The sequence below is a fragment of the Schistocerca americana genome, chromosome 6, assembly GCF_021461395.2.
Source record: "Schistocerca americana isolate TAMUIC-IGC-003095 chromosome 6, iqSchAmer2.1, whole genome shotgun sequence".
NCBI classification, from domain to species: domain Eukaryota; kingdom Metazoa; phylum Arthropoda; class Insecta; order Orthoptera; family Acrididae; genus Schistocerca; species Schistocerca americana.
This window is the reverse complement of record NC_060124.1, coordinates 473,335,659-473,348,951: the sequence shown is the minus strand read 5'-3', so window position 1 is coordinate 473,348,951 and position 13,293 is coordinate 473,335,659.

Below are 13,293 nucleotides of genomic sequence, written 5' to 3'. Positions count from 1 at the left end.
CTTCCCCCCCCCTCTCTCTCTCTCTCTCTCTATCTATCTGTCTATCTATCTCTCTGCCGGCCGCGGTGGTCTAACGGTTCTAGGTGCGCAGTTCGGAACCGCGCGACTGCTACGGTCGCAGGTTCGAATCCTGCCTCGGGCATGGATGTGTGTGATGTCCTTAGGTTAGTTAAGTTTAAGTAGTTCTAAGTTCTAGGGGACTGATGACCACAGATGTTAAGTCCCGTAGTGCTCAGAGCCATATCTATCTCTCTGTTTCTCTCTCTCTCTCTCTCCACTGTATTACAACTCATGGGATAACGATATGCACACTTGCAGAAAATGGTAGTATCACGTGTACAAAGTATAAAGGGGCAGTGCATTGACGGTTCTGTCACATATACTCAGATGATTTATGTGAAAAAGTTTCCTACGTGATTATGGGAGCATGAAGGGAATTAACAGATTCTGAACACGAAATGGTAATTGGAGCTGGAATCATGAGACACCCCATTTCGAAAATCGTTAGGAAACTCAGTATTTCGCAATCCTCACTGTGAAGCGAGTGCCGTTCGGTGGACAGCCTGCACTTAACGACGAGGGCGTTTGAGTAGAGTTGTCAATGCTAACAGTCAAGCAACAATGCGTGAAAGAGCCGCAGAAATCAAAGTGGGACGCGCGACGGTCGTATCCACTGCGACAGTGCAGCGAAATTTGGCGTTAGAGGCCTATGGCAACAAATGATGGACAAGGGCGCCTTGGCTAATAGCACGACAGTCTACAGCGCCTCTCCTGGGCTCGTGATAATGTCGGTTGGACCCTTTCAGACAGATGAACATGTTGATGGCACACTTGTCTTGAGCTTGTACTAGTATCCTGTAGAACCCTGTCCTCTAAATCTGGTGTCCTCAAAGTCCTCAGCCTCTCTGCACGTTTGTCTGTCAGAAAGGACCCACTATCAAGTAAACGCCCAAAATGTGCTTGAAATGTTGTGTAATGTTATTGATGCCTGTGAAGGTACTTGTTCTGGTATAGTCGTGATACCTCTAGGCCGTTCTGATCTGCTTAGCCTACACAAACACCATCTGGGCTTGTTCCCAACATGACTACGGGACCTTTTCGCTGCTCACAGTACGATGCGTAAATCACACAGCCTGCGACCACAAGGAACATATGGCATGTGGGCAGAGGATCTTTCATTCGTCAGCGCCATCAGTCATGGCAACGATGCATTTCCGGAAACATATTCGCAGGACTTTTTTCCTCCATTTCCTATCAGGTATCCGTCCCTGCATTTGGTCGGTTTTATTAATGATCGCCCTCTATATGGCTGTCCCCCACTGTCTCCTTTTTCTCCCACTGGAACTCTCTACTCTGTGTCTCCCACTGTCACTGCCTTTATCCTTTTTTCTCGCTCTTCCTCACCATTGTCTTCTTTTCTGTCACTTTCACTGTCTCTGTCTTGCTACCATTGTCTTCATGCCATTTTCTCTCTCCATTTGCCACTGTCTCTGTCTTTCTCGCTCACAGTCTGCTGCCTTTCTTTCCAACCACCATTGTCTCCTCTTCACACATGTCCTTCGAGATTGTTTGTTCGGGGTTTTGACCCCTAGACCGGGAAAACACACGTGGATAGAGGGCATGGGGAAATGTGGGCGCCGGCTGCTGTGACCGAGCGGTTCTAGACGCTTTAGTACGGACCCGCACTGCTGCTACGTTCGCAAGTTAGAATCCTGCCTCGGTCATCGATGTGTGTGATGTCCTTAGGTTAGTTATTTTTAAATAGTTCTAAGTCTAGGGGACTGATTACCTCAGAAGTTAAGTCCTATAGTGCTTAGAGCCATTTGAACCATTTTTGAAATGTGGGCACATATTTGCGTGTTAAATTTCGCCAGTCAGCAGGCTTCCAGAGCTCTTAATTCTAGTCTCCACTGATCTCTTTCAGTTTCACTGGCTGCTCTCTCTCTCTCTCTCTCTTTCTCTCTCCCTCTCTCCCTCCCTCCCTCCCTTCCTCTCTCTCTCTCTCTCTCTCTCTCTCTCTCTCCCCCTCCCTCCCTCCCACCCCTCTCTCTCTCTCTCTCTCACTCTCTCTCTCTCCACCGTCACTCTCTCTCTGCTAGTAGTTCTACGTCACTGTCACTGTTTTGGTCTCTTTCACAACATAAAAGCACGAATATGTTTCCATGCCCAGAGTTTTGACGAGGCAGCTGGTTCCCCGCATTTCTGCCCTTCTTTTAAAGAGCAGCATATTCGCATTATTTGAGCTCCTACAGGAGCATATTTCAGATAGGTCCCTCATTTCCCATGCTACAGCAGGATATGCTGCTTATATAAAATGTATTTCGTGGGTCAGTAAATTTTTGACAGTTTATTTCTATACTTCAAAACATTACATACTTTGATACATATAAACAAAAAATTTGTACGCATAATTTAAGGATAAACAAAATCGCCTCCAATCCAATGCAAATTCACTTTACACTATTTTACATAAAAACGGGCATTTTAGGCTACTCCTACCAAGAAATGTGTTATATTTGCAAGTACAATGAACTTCGTATGCTAAAATAATATTTTGTAAGATGCTTACGCCGCCATGTGGCACCATCGAATAATTCCCAGATGAAGACGGATTGTATGAGTGTGAAGTGCCCATTATACGGACACAGCGCGTCATAAAGTCTTATTGATGAGCAAATGGCGACTAAAAATTTAATTTGGTGAACTCATAAAGCTTACGTTTTCAAAGAAAACTTAAGTTTGATTTCAAACACGTACCCGACACATACGATAACAGTTGGTGGTGACTTTAATTTACCCTCGATATGTTGACTAAAATACATGTTTAATTCCGGAGGTACGCATAAAATAACATCTGAAATTGTGCTAAACGCATTCTCCGAAAATTATTTCGAGCAGTTAGTTCATGAGCCCACGCGAATAGTAAACGGTTGTGAAAACACACTTGACCTCTTAGCAACAAATAATCCTGAGTTAATAACGAACATCAAAACCGATTCAGGGATTAGTGAACACAGAGTTGTCGTAGCGAGATTGAATATTGTAATCCCCAAATCCTCGAAAAATAAGAGAAAAATATATATATTCAAAAAAGTAGATGAAAATTCACTTGACGCCTTCCTAAGAGACAATCTCCTCTCATTTCAAATTAATAATATAACTGCAGACCAGATGTGGCTTAAATTCAAAGAAATACTATCGGCAGCAATTGAGAGATTTATACCAAATAAATTAACAAACGACGGAGCTGATCCTCCTTGGTACACAAAACGGGTTAGAACACTGTTGCAGAAACAACGGAACAAACATGCCAAATTTAAACAGACGAAAAATCCACAAGATTGGCGATCTTTTGCAGAAGCTCGAAATTTAACGCGGACTTTAATGCGAGATGCCTATAACAGTTTCCAAAACGAAATTTTCTCTCGAAACCTGGCAGAAAATCCAAAGAGATTCTGGTCGTATGTGAAGTATGTTAGCGGCAAGAAACAATCAATGCCTTCTCTTCACGATACCAATAGAGAAACTATCTAAGACAGTGCTACCAAAGCAGAGTTACTAAACACAGCCTTCCTAAATGCCTTCACGAAAGAAGACGAAGTAAATATTCCAGAATTCGAATCGAGAACAGCTGCCAACATGAGTAACGTGGAAGTAAATATCCTCTGCTGGTCCAGACTGTATACATATTAGGTTCCTTTCGGAGTCTGCTGATGCATTAGCTCCATACTTAACAATCATATACAACCGTTCGCTCGACGAAAGATCCGTACCCAAAGACTGGAAAGTTGCACAGGTCACACCAATATTCAAGAAAGTAGTAAGAGTAATCCACTAAATTACAGGCCCATATCGTTAACGTCGATATGCAGCAGGATTTTAGAACATATATTGTGTTCTAACATTATGAATTACCTCCACGAAAACGGTCATCGAGTAAAACAGAAATGATTCCTGGCGTTCCCCAAGGTAGTGTTATAGGCCCTTTGCTGTTCCTTATGTATATAAACGATTTTGGAGACAATCTGAGCAGCCGTCTTCGGTTGTATGCAGATAACGCTGTCGTTTATCGACTAATTAAGTCATCAGGAGATGAAAACAATTTGCAAAACGATTTAGGAAAGATATCTGAATGGTGCGAAACTTGGTAATTGTTCCTAAATAACTAAAAGTGTGAGGCCATCCACATGAGTGTTGAAACGATCTCTTTAAACTTCGGTTTCGCGATAAATCAGTCTAATCTAAAAGCCGTAAATTCAACTAAATACCTATGTATTACAATTACAGACAACTTAAATTGGAAGGAACACATAGAAAATGTTGTGGGGAAGGCTAACCAAAGACTGCGTTTTATTGGCAGAACACTTAGAAAATGTAACAGACCTACTAAGGAGACTGCCTAAACTACGCTTGTCCGTCCTCTTTTAGAATACTGCTGCGCGGTGTGGGATCCTTACCAGATAGGACTGACGGAGTACATCGAAAAAGTTCAAAGAAAGGCAGCACATTTTGTATTATCGCGAAACATGGGAGAGAGTGTCAAAGAAATGATACAGGATTTTGGCTGGAAATCGTTAAAAGAAAGACGTTTCCCGTTGCAACGAAATTCTAGTCACCAACTTTCTCCTCCGAATGCGATAATATTTTGGTGACACCGACCTACATAGGGAGGAACGATTACCACGATAAAATAAGGTTCAAAATGGTTCAAATGGCTCTGAGCACTATGCGACTTAACTTCTGAGGTCATCAGTCGCCTAGAGCTTAGAACTAATTAAACCTAACTAACCTAAGGACATCACACGCATCCATGCCCGAGGCAGGATTCGAACCTGCGACAGTAGCGGTCGCTCGGCCCCAGACTGTAGCGCCTAGAACCGCACGGCCACTCCGGCCGGCATAAAATAAGGGGCCGTACGGAAAGATATAGGTGATCATTCTTTCCGCGTGCTATACGAGATTGGAATAACAGAGAATTGTGAAGGTGGTTCGATGAACCCTCTGCCAGGCACTTGAATGTGATGTGCAGAGCATCCATGTAGATGTAGTATCCTTGCCACGTGTCCACTACGTGAGTCAAAACTACATTTACGCCTCAGGCCGAATAATTTGTGTATGTTTTACGTGCATAAGTGTGGTAACGTCGACTGTCTGGATTTCTGTAACGGATGGTGATGCTGAAGTTTCAAAGTTCCACAAGAACATAAGAAAATTCCGTCGACTTGCGATAAATAGACGCTATAGATAAGGCAACCGCACAAATGGTACTTTTTGTATCTAAAAATCATGGTTTTTGATGGTTTCCTTAAGAACCACCCACGAACAAATGGTGTTCTTATAGGCCGTCTGAGCCTCATCCCAGGCCACATCTCATGTGAGAGAAACCAACCGATTTGCTTAGCTGGCCTTGGCGGGAGAATGGGTGTAATGTTTAAAATTTTGCCCTGTACTGGAAGATAGCTACCTGTTCTTCCGACAGGAATAGAAATGGAATCTAGGCCAAGGGCTATTCTAAATACTTCACCCTTTATCTTTGATCAATAGAATCGAGATATGAATGCCTGAAAACTCACATTTTCGCACGCGGTATTTTGAAAGATATTGGCACGGTGCACTGTCGTGTACGGACCGACTGCACTGAGATACAGGAAGTAATTAATTATCCTTTTTTAGCAAAAGGATGTGTTTTCCTAGCGCATATAGGCTTAAGGTGCGTAAGGTCCACCGGTCACGAATTTTTATATAACGCCAAAGCACCTCAGTAATAGGCTATTATTCTTCCAAATTCACTACATCGTCCTTATTACCATAATGTAAGTCTCTCGATTCCGAAAAGGACATATGCAGATCAAATTTCATTAAATTTTTATAACTCCTCCATGGTTCAGGATTTTTTTCTGAACAGTGGCAAACAGTGAATAGGAGCCCTCGATCTTTTTGAAGAATACGTGTTAAGTGTAATGAATCTGAGAAGGTAACAATTAGCATCATTTCTCCATAGCCGGCACTTCAGTGTTCTCGTATTTTGGGTCGCATAGTGTTAGCATGGCAATATATAGAAGACATTCAGAGGAATGCTGCTAATTATGAATGAGTGATTCATATGAGATGAGAATGTTACGAGACTTTCAGAGATATTACTCAGGTAGGGTTGCAAAAATGACAACCTTTTAATGGTTAGAGAATGCTTACTATACTAACTATAGATATGCATTCGACAGGACGCGGAGAATTGCGTGTCAAGCTTAGGAGTCATAAAAGTGTATGAAAGTATTACTTCAACATTTGTATGAGAGTATTTAAGATTGTTCTCTCGGTACACGTGAAGTGGCTAAGTAAAGTGACGTTAATAACACTCCACCAAACCTTAAATTTTGAAATGTTTATCACTGAACATACCGTTTCTATGCAGCATAGTAATAGCTGGCGCCACGCATATACTGGTCCGCTTGGAAAGACTTCCGGTAAACGATATGGTTGACACAGACGGATGTGGACACGGCGAGAACCGTCCGTCCCCAGCCCCATCGTGAAATGGATGTGGCCAAGGATATTATTAACATGGCTCTCCCAGATATTCACGTCCATGAGGCCAGGCAACGAATATGTCGTCGTCGAAACGATAAAATAAACTAGAATGTGGAGCAGCCACGTCCAAGGCGATACCCTTAAAGTACTCCATCAACAAATTGACTATGACTGGTGCTAAAGGTCTTCCTAAGGCGACGCCGTCTGTATGGGTAAAATATTCTCCACCATTCACATAAAAACGATGCCATGAGGGTTTACTTAAATAAATCAACCTCTGTCAAAGTTCCGGGAAAGCAGATCTGTAGAGTTTTTGTTGGTAACGCTCGTGAATAATAAGACAACGTACCCCACCATCATATGTCCCGCTTCGAGACGTAGACGTCTAACTGGGTTGATGAAGTCGACGATAATATTGGTATGATTCACAAAGTGTCCAAAGTATGGAGAAGCGAGACTAGCCAAATGTTTCGCAAGTCTGTATCGCGATGACTTAATGGTGCTTACTGAGGGCTGTCGGGGTGTCTGCTTCTTATGAACTCTTCGCAGACCATAACACGTAAGTGATCGAGGGGCCTAAGTGGGAAGATTATTAAAGCCATTCTCTTCCTGTGATGACCGTATGAGAACCTCTAACGTTTTTATCACTATTGTGGGCACCGGGTCTTTTGGCAATGTTTTGTGTTTCCTACTCTAGCATGCCTCCCCCCATGAACCATGAACCTTGCCGTTGGTGGGGAGGCTTGCGTGCTTCAACGATACAGATAGCCGTCCCGTAGGTGCAACCACAACGGAGGGGTATCTGTTGAGAGGCCACACAAACGTGTGGATCCTGAAGAGGGGCAGCAGCCTTCTCAGTAGGTCCAGGGGCAACAGTCTGGATGATTGACTGATCTGTCCTTGTAACACTAACCAAAACGGCCTTGCTGTTGTGGTACTGCGAACGGCTGAAAGCAAGGGGAAATTACAGCCGTAATTGTTCCTGAGGGCATGCAGCTTTACTGTATGGTTAAATGATGATGGCGTCCTCTTGGGTAAAATATTCCGGAGGAAAAATAGTCCCCCATTCGGATCTCTGGGCGGGGACTACTCAAGAGGACGTCGTTATCAGGAGAAAGAAAAGTGGCATAGTACGGATCGGAGCGTGGAATGTCAGATCCCTTAATCGGGCAGGTAGGTTAGAAAATTTAAAAAGGGAAATGGATAGGTTAAAGTTAGATATAATGGGAATTAGTGAAGTTCGGTGGCAGGAGGAACAAGACTTCTGGTCAGGTGAATACAGGGTTATAAATACAAAATCAAATAGGGGTAATGCAGGAGTAGGTTTAATAACGAATAAAAAAATAGGAGTGCGGGTAAGCTACTACAAACAGAATAGTGAACGTATTATAGTGGCCAAGATAGACACGAAGCCCATGCCTACTACAGTAGTACAAGTTTATATGCTAACTAGCTCTGCAGATGACGAAGAAATTGAAGAAATGTATGATGACATAAAAGAAATTATTCAGGTAGTGAAGGGAGACGAAAATTTAATAGTCATGGGTGACTGGAATTCGACAGTAGGAAAAGGGATGGAAGGAAACACAGTAGGTGAATATGGATTGGGGCTAAGAAATGAAAGAGGATGCCGTCTGGTAGAATTTTGCACAGAGCATAACTTAATCACAGCTAACACTTGGTTCAAGAATCATAAAAGAAGGTTGTATACATGGAAGAATCCTGGAGATACTATAAGGTATCAGATAGATTATATAATGGTAAGACAGAGATTTAGGAACCAGGTTTTAAATTGTAAGACATTTGTAGGGGCAGATGTGGACTCTGACCACAATCTATTGGTTATGAACTGTAGATTAAAACTGAAGAAATTGCAAAAAGGTGGGAATTTAAGGAGATGGGACCTGGATAAACTGACTAAACCAGAGGTTGTACAGAGTTTCAGGGACAGTATAAGGGAACAATTAACAGGAATGGGGGAAAGAAATACAGTAGAAGACGAATGATGGGTAGCTCTGAGGGATGAAGTAGTGAAGGCAGCAGAGGATCAAGTAGGTAAAAGGACGAGGGCTAGTAGAAATCCTTGGGTAACAGAAGAAATATTGAATTTAATTGATGAAAGGAGAAAATATAAAAATGCTGTAAATGAAGCAGGCAAAAACGAATACAAACGTCTCAAAAATGAGATCGACAGGAAGTGCAAAATGGGGAAGCAGAGATGGCTAGAGGACAAATGTAAGGATGTAGAGGCTTATCTCACTAGGGGTGAGATAGATACAGCCTACAGGAAAATTAAAGAGGCCTTTGGAGAAAAGAGAACCACTTGCATGAATATCAAGAGCTCAGATGGACACCCAGTTCTAAGCAAAGAGGGGAAAGCAGTAAGGTGGAAGGAGTATATAGCGGGTCTATACAAGCGCGATGTACTTGAGGACAATAATATGGAAATGGAAGAGGATGTAGATGAAGATGAATTGGGAGATACGATACTAAGTGAAGAGTTTGACAGAGCACTGAAAGACCTGAGGCGAAACAAGGCCCCGGGAGTAGACAACATTCCATTAGAACTACTGACGGCCTTGGGAGAGCCAGTCCTGACAAAACTCTACTATCTGGTGAGCAAGATGTACGAGACAGGTGAAATACCCTCAGACTTCAAGAAGAATATAATAATTCCAATCTCAAAGAAAGCAGGTGTTGACAGATGTGAAAATTACCGAACTATCAGTTTATAAAGTCACAGCTGCAAAATACCAACGCAAATTATTTACAGACGAATGGAAAAACTGATAGAAGCCGACCACGGCGAAGATCAGTTTGGATTCCGTAGAAATGTTGGAACACGTGAGGCAATACTGACCCTACGATTTATCTTAGAAGAAAGATTAAGGAAAGGCAAACCTACGTTTCTAGCATTTTTAGACTTAGAGAAAGCTTTTAACAATGTTGACTGGAATACTCTCTTTCGAATTCTAAAGGTGGCAGGGGTAAAATACAGGGAGCGAAAGGCTATTTACAATTTGTGCAGAAACCAGATGGCAGTTGTAAGAGTCGAGGGACATGAAAGGGAAGCACTGGTTGGGAAGGGAGTGAGACAGGGTTGTAGCCTCTCCCCGATGTTATTCAATCTGTGTATTGAGCAAGCAGTAAAGGAAATAAAAGAAAAATTCGGAGTAGGTATTAAAATCCAGAGAGAAGAAATAAAAACTTTGAGGTTCGCTGATGACATTGTAATTCTGTCAGAGACAGCAAAGGACTTGGAAGAGCAGTTGAACGGAATGGACAGTGTCTTGAAAGGAGGATATAAGATGAACATCAACAAAAGCAAAACGCGGATAATGGAATGTAGTCGAGGTAAATCGTGTGATGCTGAGGGAATTAGATTAGGAAATGAGACATTTAAAGTAGTAAGTGAGTTTAGTTATTTGGGGAGCAAAATAGCTCAGGATGGTCGAAGTAGAGAGGATATAAAATGTAGACTGGCAATGACAAGAAAAGCGTTTCTGAAGAAGGGAAATTTGTTAACATCGAGTATAGATTTAAGTGTCAGGAAGTCGTTTCTGAAAGTATTTCTATGGAGTGTGGCCATGCATGGAAGTGAAACATGGACGATAAATAGTTTGGACAAGAAGAGAATAGAAGCTTCCGAAATGTGGTGCTACAGAAGAACGCTGAAGATTAGATGGGTAGATCACATAACTAATGAGGAGGTACTGAATAGGATTGGGGAGAAGAGAAATTTGTGGCACAACTTGATTAGAAAAAGGGATCGTTTGGTAGGACATATTCTGAGGCATCAAGGGATCACCAGTTTAGTATTGGAGGGCAACGCGGGGGGTAAAAATCGTAGAGGGAGACCAAGAGATGAATACACTAAACAGATTCAGAAGGATGTAGGTTGCAGTAGGTACTGGGAGATGAAGAAGCTTGCACAGAATAGAGCAGCATTGAGAGCTGTATCAAACCAATCTCTGGACTGAAGACCGCAACATCAACAGCTCTAGCATCAAAAAAATCTTTACATTATAGTCAGTTTCTTCCGCTGAGATGGCTGTATTGTTCTTGTCAGTTGACAGGACTGTGACGAGAGGATCATTGTGAAGCGTGTGAATACTGCACTCAACTCGCATCATGTCCGGTGCTGGTGACATATTTTGAAAGAATGCGACTTGTTTCTTATGGAGTTCCATCGAGAAACTTGCGTACTGCTTGTTAAACAATACACACTAGTATCTCTGCTCAGCAACGTAAATAGAGATCGCAGTTTGGTTCGCACTGAGAAATAATTTTAAAATATAGCTGTATTACAGACAGTTGAACTTTAATTGGAGTCCATTATCGTTCTTAGTCTTTCGACAAGCAATTACACCAAAGTTTCGTTTGTCTGGGACCGGAATAGCGGCTTTTGCGGCCGTCCTGAGCAGACGCGCTGTGGCGCTTCTGTTTGGAAGATACGACTTTCTATTCAGTTTCTGCGTTACTGTATTGTGTAAAATTGTGCAGCACTTTAGTTTCCTCGTTTTCGCGAGCTGTTACTGCTGACATGGCAACCATGTTTCCCAGAAAGCTTACCCTAAGATTTGGATTTGACAAAGCAACCCCAATGTTCAGCGAAGTTCACTGGAAATTCATGACTGGATCGTTGACGTTATTGGCATTACTTTCGATCAGACGCACACTGCTTATCATGACTTGGAGCAATACTGCTTTTTTGTGAAGCTGCTTTTCCCGTTGGTGCTGGAACGGATTTTGCAGAGATTTGAAGGAAAAGCTGAATTCCGCCTTTAAGATAATTCGGTGAGTACAGTTACCATTTCAAATGCTGATGTTGATTATAAACAAGTCAGAGTATTTAATTTGCTCCCTAAGGTAGAAAACTGATACTTAAAAGACTTATTATCTAAATATGGAGACATCGAGCAAATTCGTACTGAACTATGGTCAAGCCAACATAGATTTCAGTGCTTTAGTAATGTTCGTTCTGTCGATATGCATGTCAAACAAAACATTCCATCTCATAATTTGGATTGTGGTTACAAAGCGCACGCTATTTACCATGGACAGACTTTGACTTGTCACATATGTAACGAAAGTTGTCATCTCCGGCAAAACTGTCCAAAAAAGGTGTTTGTATTGCAGAATGATTTACAGCAGAGTAAAAGGTTAACACTGACTGATCTTGTGACCGAAAATCAGATGACGGGTGGTGAAAGTTCCAGCATTACGAGAAATGTGGAGGACAGGCCACAAAATACACTTGATGCATTTCCACTTTTACTTAACACAGACACTGTAGAAAAGTAGTATAGCCACTAACAAGAGACGTCGAACCTGTGACGGCAGTAGCACAGATGAAGAGAAAATCAACCTGTCGCTGAATGCTGAAGGTTAAATTCAGAAAACAGTACTGGAAACTACTGTTTCAGACAATATTGCCAGCATAGATTCAAATTCTGAGTCAAGTATATCAGTAGACAAATCGACTACGTCCCCATCAACCGAACAGGTCGAAATGACGTCACAGTCCCATTCTGTAGCTCTGGACGCGCCAGTAGATGGCAATGCGCGGGTCTTGGTGACGTCACAACCCCGCGCTGCAGTGCCGGTACGTCAATCAATGCAGACAGATGCACTCGCGGATGCAACTGAAAGCAAACATGACGAGGTAGCGAGCGATTGTCAACAACAGGAGACGTCACAGCCCTAATCCCACGACGAAGAAGCGGAGTTTTAGAGCAATAACACACAAACAGCAAATGAAAGTGATCACAGAAGCGAGCGGACATTGGAAGAATGTTTCAAAGGGCGTATGCGCCGCCTTTGGCAGACGAGGTGGTGGCACGAGACTGCCCCTCAGATTCACCGAAGGCCAGTGTCAATGCAAACCGTAATAAAAGTAAAAAGAAAGGTTCTAATGCAAACCGTGACGGCAGTCTCCCGTCAGATTCTCAGGAAGTATCCGGCATGGAATGGCATGAAATGATAGACTAGAGAAAAAAAGAGTCACTCCCCTATGTTACAGTCATATACGATTTCCACGTTAACAATAATAGGATACAGTCGGATGTTAAAGTAGCTGCTCTGAAACAGATTCTGTATGAGTCAGCGACGGACATTGCTCTCCTACAGGAAGTGGTATCCCCACAATTAAATTTTTCTAATTACATTGATTGTTACAATATTTCCTCTGAAATGAGTATTGGCACGGCCATTTTAGTTAGAGAAGGCATCGCCGTACATAACGCTGATAAATTAGAATCGGGGCGAGGAATTGGAATAAATGTGGCAGGTGTAACTATTGTCAATTTATATGCGCCTTCTGGCAGCAGTAATTGAGCTGCAACAGCCACATTCTTCAATGAAAGCGTAATTTATTTACTGAGGAAAAACCCTCTCCAACTTATAATCGGGGCAGATTTTAATCGTGTATTGAGTCCAAAGGATCAAATCCCCAACTTCAATTACTCAACTGACTTGAGAGGCCTAGTTCTTGATTTAAAATTAAAAGATGCATGGGAAATAAAATACCCAGCAACGGGGAACTTCACTCATATTGTTGCGAATTCCTGTAGTAGAACTGACAGAATATACGTATCGGAAAATTTAGCAGACAAAGTACTGAAAACAGAAATTGTTCCAGTTAGTTTTACCGATCACAATGCTTTGTTGACCCTGGTAAATTTAACACCACAACCTACCCGAAGAGTAAGAAGCCAGTGGAATTTAAATATATCGTTATTATCAAAAAAAGACTTAGAAGATGCC